We start from the raw sequence: 12,117 nt of genomic DNA on the forward strand, positions 1-12,117 counted from the left end.
GCACCAGTTGGTAGGTTAATTGGTGATTGTAGATTGTCCCATAATTAGGCTGCGATTAAATTGGGGAATTTCTTAGTGACACAGCTAGAAGGTCCGGAAGACTCTATTCCGTGCCGTATCTCAATAAAAATAAGAATGCTGGAGAAACTCAGCAGGTCTGGCAGCCTCTATGGAAACGAATAAAGAGTGGACATTTTGGGCCGAGGCCTTTCATTAGGACAAGACAGGAAGGGAATAGAATCCAGATTAAGAAATTGGAAGGAGGGGAAAGAGTACAAGCTGAAAGGTGAAGCCAGGTGAGGGGGAGGGGAGAATGAAGTGAGAAGCTGGGAGGTGATAGGTGGAAAAGGTAAAGGGCTGAAAAAGCAGGAATCTGATAGGAGAGGAGAATGGACCATAGGAGAAAGGGAAGGAGAAGGGGCACCAGATGGAGGTGGTAGGTAGTTGAGGAGAAGAGAAGGGGCAAGAGAGGAGCTCAAATGGGGAATGGAAAAAGACAAAGGGGAGGAGGAAGAAATGACTGAAAGTTTGAGAAATGGATGATCGTGCTGTCTGGTTGGGGCATATCAGTTACTATTGATACAATTAATATCAGTTACCACTATTGGCTGTGGCAAAAATATCACTCTTAGTGTATCAAGCAAGTTGGCTATTTTGGGCAGAAACAGGTGTTGAGTGAATAGTTTGTACTTTATTAAGATGCAATTACTTTCTACACTTAATCACTTCTAAGTGGCGGTGGCTAATGGTGTTTGAAGAAATTCTGAATGCAATGATTGACAAAATTGTGAACAAGGGAATGGCTCCGAGGCGCAGTTTGATGATTTCCATCAGTAGCGGTCAGAGAGTTTCATATCCTGCTGTCCAAAACAAAATCCCACTGTATAAATCAACATTTCTTCAGCGTGTTCCATTATCTCACTGTGTCTCCATAGCAGACCGAATCATGCTAACTTTTGGCCGTGAATGGAAATCAATTAAGAAAAACACTACAGATGTCAAAAATCTGAATTTGAAAAATCACAGAAAATGTTGAAAGGTTTCAGCTGGTCTGGCAGCCTTTGCTTCGCATGAGGAAGGAAATTCGTTGCACCCTGGTGTACCTGACAATAAACTAATTTGAATCTGTGGAAAGAAAAGCAATTGAAATGAAAGGTAAAGGGAAGCAAGCACAATCAGTAAGTGATGAAGAATGAAGAGCAGAGTGATGATGGTGCTAAACAGCGACTCCTTTGCTTGTACCTTCAGAAACAGCTCTATTTCCATCTTTAATATTTTTATTTTTCCCTTTCAGGGTTCTTTTGAAGACCCTGACCTGGAGTTACACACTGACTTTGGTTCTTTGCAGGAATAGGACCTGCACTCGGGGTCTCATGACTGGCCGCTCTTCGATATACCAAGGACGCAACCTAGAAGACTAGCACGCCTTCAGGATTCAGGTATTTTGTGACCCTGGAGGCAGGCAGACTCGAGGTTGGTGCCTCCACAGGAAATTGGTGTGTCATGGGAGTATACTGAAGATCGAAAGCAGTGAGCCGGCTGCTGGCTGATCCGAGTTCTTTGCACACAGAGGTTGGAAAAAGCGACACTATGGCTTTTAACATCATAAGTCAGCCAGTTGTTTATTGTGTCTCTCCTCTCGCTGTGCAACACGAACTTCTCTTTTTCCCTTATTAGGATGCGACCTAGAAGACCAGCACGCCTTCAGGGTTCTGGGATTTCATGGCTCTGGAGTATGTGGTATGTCGAATTACCGGGTGAATGAGTAGTCTTTGGGGTACTGCAAGTCTGTGTCTATATAGATGTTTTGCTGCGCGCTTGAGTGCTTGGTGGGGGAGGGGCTGATGCTTTTTTTGCTGGTGGGGGAGGGGGGAATCATTGCTTTGTTGCTGCTTATGTGTGGGAGGGGGGAGCTGGTGGGGGCTTTGGGGTTCTAACATTTAACTGTCATTCATTCTTTGGGGCACTCTGTTTTCGTGGATAGTTGCCAAGGGAAAGAATTTCAGGATGTATATTGTTTACATTTCTCTGACATTAAACGTACCTTTGAAACTTTAGCCTTCCACACCTTCTGATAAAACAGAGATCAGAGTTGAGCTGAAAGTCAAAGGCAAGCACTTCATGTGCGTGTCTGAGGAATGAATGGAACTTGTTTTTCTGTTGTCATTTTCCTGCTTGTTGTGCTCTGTTTTCTTGTGTTCTGTGATGAGGTATATAATGTTGGTGCTGGATTGTGTGGTGACACATGCCCCAGCATGCCCTTAGTTTACATTGGTTGTTCACACAAATGGTGCATCTCACTGCATATTTCAATATACATATGACAAATCACTCAAGTATTTGCCCTTCGTGCGATTTCTTTCTTTTTTTGTGCCTTGGGTGTTGGGTGTTCTCTTTGAATGGGTTCCTTGGTGTTTCTTTGTTTTGTGGCTGCCTGCAGGAAGACAAATCTCAGCATATGTACTTCGATAATAATAATATTTTGAATCTTTGAACTTTGAATCTGAATATGAATCTCAATCTCAATCTGAATTGTTCTCCCACTCTGCTGGTGTCAGAATCCTTGCCCATTCATTGACTCCGAGTGTTCACGTAAATGGCAGAAAGTGCTTCTCATATCTTCACTTCATTTTTGAGCTTTTAATAAATTTCTCATACTTCACAGTGACTCACCTATTATATTAACATGTATTTGTTTTAATTATTTACATAAATCAAATTCAGTGGCTTTTAAATGTGCCTGTCAAAGGCATTTAAAACAGCCTGCTCACTCCAAGTTTCCTCCCAGTATGTCTGCTCGGCACTGCTTCCAACAATTTTACATCTTTCTGTTAATAAAGAGACCACTCCTGTGCACAGTTGTAGTCTTGCCGACATTTTATCGAACTGAAGCATAATGTCTCTACCTTTGCACTCAATTCCCCTTGAAACAGTCAACAACGTTCTGTGAATTTTCTTAATTAATTACAAATCATACACTAATGCACCCAAATTCCTCTGCTCCCCACAGCTCTGCAGTCTCTCACCACTGAATAACTTGCTCTTTGTAATAAACTTCAAGGGTTGGTGTCCAGAGAGAGCTCAGGCTGTCAGTTCATCATTCCCTGGGACCCAGGTGGCTATGGTAATGAGGAAAGCATTTGGCATGCTTGCCTTCATAGGCCAAGGCTTTGACAGTAAGTGTGAGATGTCATGTCACAGATATATAAAATCTTGGTCAGGCTGCATTTAGAGAATTGTGTACGTTATATATTTAATATTTTAGTATATTTGAGTAATCTTGTATATCTATATTCATTAATTAGGCATTCTTATTCATTTAAATAATTCACTACAAGTTATATGGGTAAATACATGAACTGCATATGTCATCATGCTACCACAAGATATGTGATCCTTGTTTAAAGTAAAAGAACAAAGTCAGACTCATATTTCGGACTTGCATGTCATCCTTTGAATTAGTTTAGTGTTTAGTTTTGAAGTTACAAAACATGGTCGTGTACAGAGGAGATCACCGTACTGCAAGAAAGATGTCATAAGTTTGGAAAGATTGAAGAAGAGATTCACCAGGATGTTGCCCAGAACGGAGAGTTGTACCTCATTAGGAGGGATTGGACAGACTGGATTTATTGGATAGGCTGGATGTAGATGGTGGTGTGGATTTATGTCTCTATTGATGGAGATGTAAGGCACTCCTTTCCTTTGTTAGCCTGAAGATCACCCTTGGGAAAGGTGTGGCACCTGTTTAGACCCCTCGATCAGGGCCACGTGAAGCCACAGGAGCAGCTGGTGCACATCCCGTCCTGGTTATATGACCAATGACGACAGGCAGACGATCACTGATGAATATTGATAATTGCTGGGGTCACCTGTCTGCCAGAAGAGAATGGCAAACCACTTCTGTAGGAAAATTTGGAAAGAACAATTGTGATCACAACCATGATCACCCATGTCATAAGACACGGTACATAATGAATGTATGGATGTAGGGTCTCAGCCTGAAACATGAATTGATTATTTTCCTCCAAAGATGCTGCCTGGCCTGCTGAATTTTCCAGTATTTTATGTATGTTGCTCTGGGTTTATTCTCACTGGCAGGTAAGGGGTGACCTTACAGAGGTTTGTTAAATAATAAGGGGCATAGATAGACACTAGAACATCAAACACTACAGCCCTGTACAGGCCCTTCAACCCATGTTGTTGTGCCAGCCTTCACCAACTCTAAGATTATTCTAACCTTTCCCTTCTACATAGCCCAGCATTTTCTTCATCCATGTGGCTATCTAAGTGTGACTTAAATATCCCTAATGTGTTTGCCTCTACCACCACACCTGACAGGGCTTTCCATACACCTACTACCCTCTGTGTAAAAATCTTACCTCTAACTTCCCCTCTCTACTTTCTGCCTATGACCTTAAAAGTATGTCCTCTTGTATCAACCTTTTCCATCCTGGGCAAAAGTCTCTGGCTGTCCAATCGATTAGTGGCTTTTATCATGAATGTTGGTCAAAGTGGAGGTTTGTACTTCTCAGGAGAGTTTGAATCCTACAGAAAGTTGTGGATTTGGTCCAACACCTCATAGGTAAAGCCCTCACAATCATTGAGCACTTCTACGATGAAGTGCTGTTGTAGAAAAGCAGCATCCATGATCAGAGATCTCTGCCACCCAGGTCATGCTCTTTTCTCAATGGTGCCATCTGATAGAATGTACAAAAGCTTCAGGACTTGCATCATTATGTTCAAGAACACTTACTAACCCTCAACTGTCAGGCTCATGAATAAAAGGGGATAACTACACTCAAACTTCACTTGCCCCATCATTGAAATGTTCCCACAACCAATGATCTCACTTTCAAGGACCTTGCAGCTTATTATCTCATGTTTTCATTACTTATTGCTATTTATTTATATCTGCATTTGCACAGTTTGTTGTCTTCTGCACTCTGGTTGATCTTTTGTTGATCCTGTTTTAGTTACTGTTCGATAGATTTGCTGAGTATGCCCATAAGAAAATGAATCTTAGGGAGACTTATATGTACTTTGATGATAAAGTTTAACTTGAACTTTGAACTTTGAATAGGTTGGGATAAGTGGATGGGTTGGATGAACGGTCTCAGCCTGAAACGTCATCTGTTTATTTCCCTCCATTGATGCTTCCTGATCGGCTGAGTTCCTCCAGCATTTTACGTGCGTTGCTCACTGGAATGGAAGGGATGACCTTATAAACGTTTATAAAATAATAAGGGGGAGCGACAGTTTTTTTAATATACTTAGGATGATGAAATCTGAAGTCAGAGGACCTAGATTTAAAATGAAAGGGGAAATACTTAAAGTAGATGTGAGGAGTCAATTTTCCAATCAGTGTCATAGTGATCTGCTAGAGAAAGTGGTAGACGTATGGACAGAAACAGTTGCAGTGTTTAAAATATATTTGGACATGTACTTAGGAAAGAAACAGAGGCATATGGGCAAATGTTGAAAATGGGATTAGCGTAGATAAGCTATTGAGTTTCCAGTCTGCCATTGATGTCCACAACCCTTGGATGAATGCAAAATAAAAAGGTGCATTGACAGCCAGTTTTTGAGTTCCCTGTCACAGATATGTATTATTCTGGAGCAGCCTTACATAGGTAAATGACACTATGACAAATCAGAGACGCAAGAGATTGTCTAGATGATGGAAATTGTGAGTAACAAACACAAATGTTGGAAAAACTCAATATGTCAGGCGGCATCTGCGGAGGAAAATGAACAGTTGATATTTTGGCAGGGTCTTATCAGCTGTTTATCTCCCTCCACAGATGTTCCCTGACCTGCTACGTTCCTCCAGTATTTGGTGTGTTTTGTACCAAGTCAAAGTTTTTTAAAAATCTTATATGTAACACTGCTAGCTCCGCGATGTTTTGCTCCTCTGTGTGATGAACTGGGGCGGAGGCTGCGGCCTGCTCCAGGCTTCGTATCTGTGAGATATCTGACGATTTACCCTGCTGTGTGATGAACTGGGGTGGAGGCTGCGGCCTGCTCCAGGCTTCGTATCTGTGAGATATGTGACGATTTACCCTGCTGTGTGATGAACTGGGGCAAAGGCTGCGGCCTGCTCCAGGCTTTGTATCTGTGAGATATCTGATGATTTACCCTGCTGTGTGATGAACTGGGGTGGAGGCTGTGGCCTGCTCCAGGCTTCGTATCTGTGAGAAATGTGACGATTTACCCTGCTGTGTGATGAACTGGGGCGGAGGCTGTGGCCTGCTCCAGGCTTTGGGTCTATCGACTCCCTTTTATTCTGAATGCAGCTGCCTGCTTTTACTGTTTGCACAATTGGTGTTTTTTTCTCTCTCTGCGCATTGGGTGTTTTGTCGATCTTTTTTTTCAATGGGTTCTTTTGGGTTTCTTGTTTTGTGGCTGCCTGTAAGAAGATACATCTCAATGTTGTATAAAGTATACTTGCGTTAATAGTAAAAACTCTTTGAACTTTGTATTTTGGACATTGGTTGTGAAGAATGGTATTATTATCAGACTGACACCTCTTAAGAATGGACACACATGCACACACAGACTTTAAGCTGTTCACATCTCATGTGTACACGTCTGTGCATTTTGCAGTGATGTCATCAGCAGTTAAAACCAACTAATCACACATACATTACGCTTTAAGAGGTGGGAAATACAGTCTGAGTAGGAAACACAACAGACTGCAGATGCTAGGATCTGTAGAAATAACCAGCTCCACTCACCAACTTGCTTTCTTATCAGATTCCATTCTCTGGAGCCTTTCTTTGACTTCACAATCACCCCCACCCTCTGTTACTGCCTCCACCCTTCCTCCTTCATCTGACTCACTGTCCATCTAACCCTCCTCATCTGGATCCACTGTTGTTTGTTAGCTCTTCTCTCACCCCTTTAAGCTGGCTATCTACACTTTATACTCTCAGTTTCTAACGCAAGGACTGAAATGTTCATATTTTCAGTTAAAACATATCCCTTTGCCTTCACTGGGTGGCAGGGTGGAGGCAGGTCTCTATTACAGGACAGGGAAGGTGCTCCTTCCCTCCAGTAGCTGACAGGTCACCCTTGGACAAGGTGTAGCAGCCCACCCCCAATCTGAGTCACGTGAAGCCATGGGAGCAGGTGGTGGATCGTCATATGAGCAGCCACACCTGCTCATCAAAAGGCCTGGTTATGTGATCACTGACAGCAAGCAGACAATCTCTGAAGATTATTGAAAATTTTGGGGTCACCCATCCAGAAGAAGGCTGTGGCAAACCACTTCTGTCAGAGAAAAAATTGCCAAGAATAACTATGATCATGGATACCCCATGACTGCCCACATCATACGACATGGCACATAATGATAATGATGTTTGCCGTCACAGATGCTGCCTGATCTATCAGGCACCTCAAGAACTCCTTTAAGTTCCACTCTGGGGAGATGTAGTAATTGATAAGAAAAGTGGCCACATTCATTAAAGAGACTTCGGTGATCCAAGTGCCTGAAGGGGACACCAGAATGGACAATACAATTTCTTCAACATATAGATATAAAACACAAGTGAGAAAGAAAGTTCCAGACTTAAGCAGCAATGGAAAACTGATTCAACTGTAATAAACAGGCCATCTATCATTCCCAAACAACAGGAATTCTGCAGATGCTGGAAATTCAAGCAACACACATAAAAGTTGCTGGTGAACGCAGTAGGCCAGGCAGCATCTCTGGGAAGAGGTACAGTCGACTGCACCTCTTCCTAGAGATGTTGCCTGTCCTGCTGCGTTCACCAGCAACTTTTATGTGTGTTGCATCTATCATTCCCTTCGCCTTTCAACTGGCAAGATTTTAATAGCATACATTGTACTTGGCACAAGAACTAGAAGCAAGAGTGGACTATTTGACCTGTGTATGCTTCGCCAAGATTCAATAAGTTCTCATGTGATGTTCCACTTCTCCATCTCTGAACCTCTTCTGCTGGACTGTTACTTCATTGATTACCCTAATATGCTCACTTACTGTCTATCTAGGTACCATATCCGACACGGACTTTGGTGACCATGGTTTTCCATATAGATCTATCCTTCGTTTTTTGGATGACTTCCATTTCCTTGATGTGTAGCCACCTGGCTATGCTTTTGATGTACATAAGCCGAAGTTTTCCTCTAGGTTTACTCCCCTCAATCTTTTCAGAGAGTATGAGTTTTTACTTATGTTCTTTTTAGATTAGATTATGAGGACATGAAGTCCTCTTTTATTGTCATTTAGTAATGCATGCATTAAGAAATGATACAATGTTCCTCCAGTATGATATCACAGAAACACAAGACAAACCAAGACTGAAAAACTGATAAAAACCACATAATTATAAAATATAGTTACAACAGTGCAAAGCAATACCGTAATTTGATAAAGAACAGACCATGGGCACGGTAAAAAAAAGTCTCAAATTCTCTCGAAAGTCCCATCATCTCACGCAGACAGTAGAAGGAAGGAAAACTCTCCCTGCCATGAGCTTCCAGCGCTGCAAACTTGCCGATGCAGCACCCTGGAAACACCCGACCACAGCCGACTCTTGAGTCCGTCCAAAAACTTCGAGCCTCCGAGCCGCCCTCCGACACCAAGCACCGAGCACCATCTCTGCTGAGCGCTTCGACCCCAGCCCCGGCCACCAAGCAATAGGCGAAGCGGAGGATTTGGGGCCTTCCCCTCCAGAGATTCTCGATCGCACAGTAGCAGCGGGCATTTCAGAAGTTTCTCCAGATGTTCCTCTGTGCTTCTCACGTCTGTATCCATCAAATCAGGATTGTGCACGGTACCTACTTAACAAGTACCGATATCATTCCGGAGCAGCCGCGTGCGCTGTGTTGCGCCGCCATCTTCGCCTCCCCTCCTTGACTTGACTCCCCTCCATGAGGTTCTCTTGCAACAATGGTGTGAAAATCTTGCTAATACTGAGGACAATGCACCACAGAAAGCTCCCTTTCCAGACTCATCATGGGTTGGTATGGCAACTATGTTGCTCAAGATCACAAGAAACTGCAGGGAGCTGTGGACATGGTGCTGTGCATCACAAAAATTAGCCTCCCCTCCATGTACTCTATCTACACTTCTCACTGCCTCAGTAAAGAAACAGGAATGAAACAAGAACGAAAGGTTTAACATATAAGAAGCATTTGATGTCGTTGGGCTGAAGTTCTGTTTTAAGATGATACTGGTGAAGCACAGCGTCTACTTACTGGCGGCAAACAAAACAAAGAATACAACTAAATACTTCATTAATAACACAGAATTTATTATAAATTATCATTGCAAACAATGGAGAGGCGAACAAAGGCAAGGCTGAGTTGAGGGTCAAAGCATGTGAAGGCGAAGTCTAGGCACGTTGTAGGCAAAGTCAGGTCAAGGTTGAGGCATATTTGAGGCAAAGTTGGGGTGAGCAGAATGGAGCAAAGTTGGAGCGGAAGAGAGCCAGATTCAAGGCCTATCCACTTAAACCAAGAGTGAAATTTGATTGATCCAAGTGCCAGGCCGATCTGGAAAGGATAGGTACAGGCCAAAACATGGTGGTACGGTTCAGGTCCAGAGCAGATTGATGCAACGAGGACTGGTTTCTGGAGCAAGGAACGACGATGTTTGGACAATTGAACACTGGGCCAGGTGAATTGGAGAAGCAGGGTGCCGGGTCCAGAGGCAAGGACCTGATTCTGCTTGCTGCTTCTCTACATATACTCAGCTCTGTGCTGGACAGAGGCGGAGGCTGTGAACCACTTCAGCTGCTCTGGGCTTTGTGTCTATGGACTCACTATCATTCTGAATACTATCTGCTTACTTTTATAGTTTACATGATTGTTTTTTTTCTCTCTGTACATTGGGGTGTTTGATGGTAATTTTTTATGGGTCCTTTTGGATTTCTTTGTTTTGTGGCTACCTGCAGGGAAATGAATGTAGAGGTTGTATAATGTATACATACTTTGCTAATAAATGTATTTTGAACTTTGGATTTAGAAGAATGTCGGAGGATCTCATTGAAACCTATTGAATATTGAAAGGTCTAAAGTGGGTGCAGAGAAGGTATTTCCTTAAAGTTCAAAAGTTCAATGTTCAAGTGCATTTTATTATCAAAATGTGGATACTTTATACAACCTTAAGATTTGTCTTCTTACAGCACCCATTAAACAAAGAACCCCAACAGAACCCATTAAAAACAAAATAAAAACGTCAAACACCCAATGTGCAGAGAAAAAAACAAATCATGCAAACAATAAAGCAAGTAAACAGCACTCAGGACTGAAGTTCACAAAGCCAGGCATCACTGCAGTCAATTCAGAAGTCGACTAGTTGCAGGCCACAGCCTCAGTCCTACACAGAGTCGAGCAAACCCTATGGAGCAGCAAGCCAAACCAGCTCATCTCTCACCTCTGACCCCGACATCCCAACCATTTCAACCTGGCCTGGCGCTTCAATCAGCCAAACATCCAGCTGTTGTTCGACCACGTGATTAGACTCTACCGCCTCGAGACCTTTCCAATTTGGCTTGGCTCTTAAATCGATCAAACCTCAAATCTTTCCAAGCCCTGTCTCGCCTCACCTTGCTCCGCTGCATTGAATTGCCTCCAAGTCCGCTCCAGCAACTCCAGTCCAGACATGCTGCAACCCTCCTGCCCCAGAAAGACTCTAGCTTCGCCACAAAAGTGCCAGAGCATACAGGCAATTCAGCTCAGCTCCGACAGGCAACTGTTCACAGTGATCGTTTACCGGAAAAAGTGTGAATAAGGAAGGATTTAGTGGCTTTCTTTGTTTCATTGGCCACCAGGACATTGTTGCTCAAATCAGTAACTAGAGCCATCTTAAACCAACGGAATCTAGAACCAAAGGGCACAGCCTCAGAATACTAGGATGTTTCAGAGATAAGAAGGAACTTCTTTAGTCAGAAGGAGGTGAATCTGTGGAATTCATTGCCACATATGGCTGCAAAAGTCAGGTTATTTAAATTGGAGATCAATATGTTCTTGATTAGTACAGGGGGTCAAATGTTACAGGGGAATGGGTTTGAGAGGGATAATAAAGCAGCCATGATGAAATTGTGGAGCAGATGTGATGGACCGAATGGCCTAATTCTGTCTTATGGTCTTATGATTACAATACAGTCTGCTTGATTCGGAAATAATATCTTCATCTCACTGACAGTCAACACTAATGCACCTCAAGGATGCGTGCTTAGCCCACCGCTCTACTCTCTCTGCAACCACGAAGGTTTGGCTGGTACAGACCAAACACCATCTATAAATTTGTTCATAACACAACCATTATTGGCAGAGTTTCAGATAGTGATAAGGAGGAGTGCAGGAGCAAGGTACATCAGCTGGTTGAGTAGTGTCACATCATCAACCTTGCACTTAATATCAGTAATAATAATAGGTATCCGTTAGTCTCGTGAGTCCATGGATTTGCGCCTTGGAAGGTTTCCAGGGCGCAGGCCTGGACAAGGTTGTATGGAAGACCGGCAGTTGCCCATGCTGCTAGTCTCCCCTCTTCACACCACCGATGTTGTCCAAGAGAAGGGCACTAGGGCCAATACAGCTTGGCACCGGTGTCGTCACAGAACAATGTGTGGTTAAGTGCCTTCCTCAAGGACACAACACGCTGCCTCAGCTGAAGCTCGAACTAGCGACCTTCAAATCATTAGACCGACGCCTTAACCACTTGGCCATGCGCCAACACTCACATCAGTAAGACCAAAGAATAGATCGTGGACTTCAGGAAGGAAAGTTGAGGGAATGCATACCAGTCCTCATTGAGGGTTCAGCAGTGGAAAGGGTGAGCAGTTTCAGGTCCCTGGGTGTCAACATCTCTGAGGATCTATCCTGGGCCTAGCACAACAGCAGCTATACTTCATTAGGCGCTTGAGAAAAATTGGTATCTCACCAAAGACACTGGCAAATTTGATGTACCACGAAGAGCATTTTAATTGGTTGCATCACCATCTGGTATGGAATGGCCACTGCACAGGATCGGAAAAGTCTGCAGAGAGTTGCAGACCTGACCAGCTCCAGGACATCTTCAAAAGGCGATGCCTCAAACAGGCAGTCTCCATCATGAGGGACACTCATCACCTAGAACATGTCCTCTTC

This window comes from Mobula hypostoma, chromosome 7 (genome assembly GCF_963921235.1).
Source record: "Mobula hypostoma chromosome 7, sMobHyp1.1, whole genome shotgun sequence".
NCBI classification, from domain to species: domain Eukaryota; kingdom Metazoa; phylum Chordata; class Chondrichthyes; order Myliobatiformes; family Myliobatidae; genus Mobula; species Mobula hypostoma.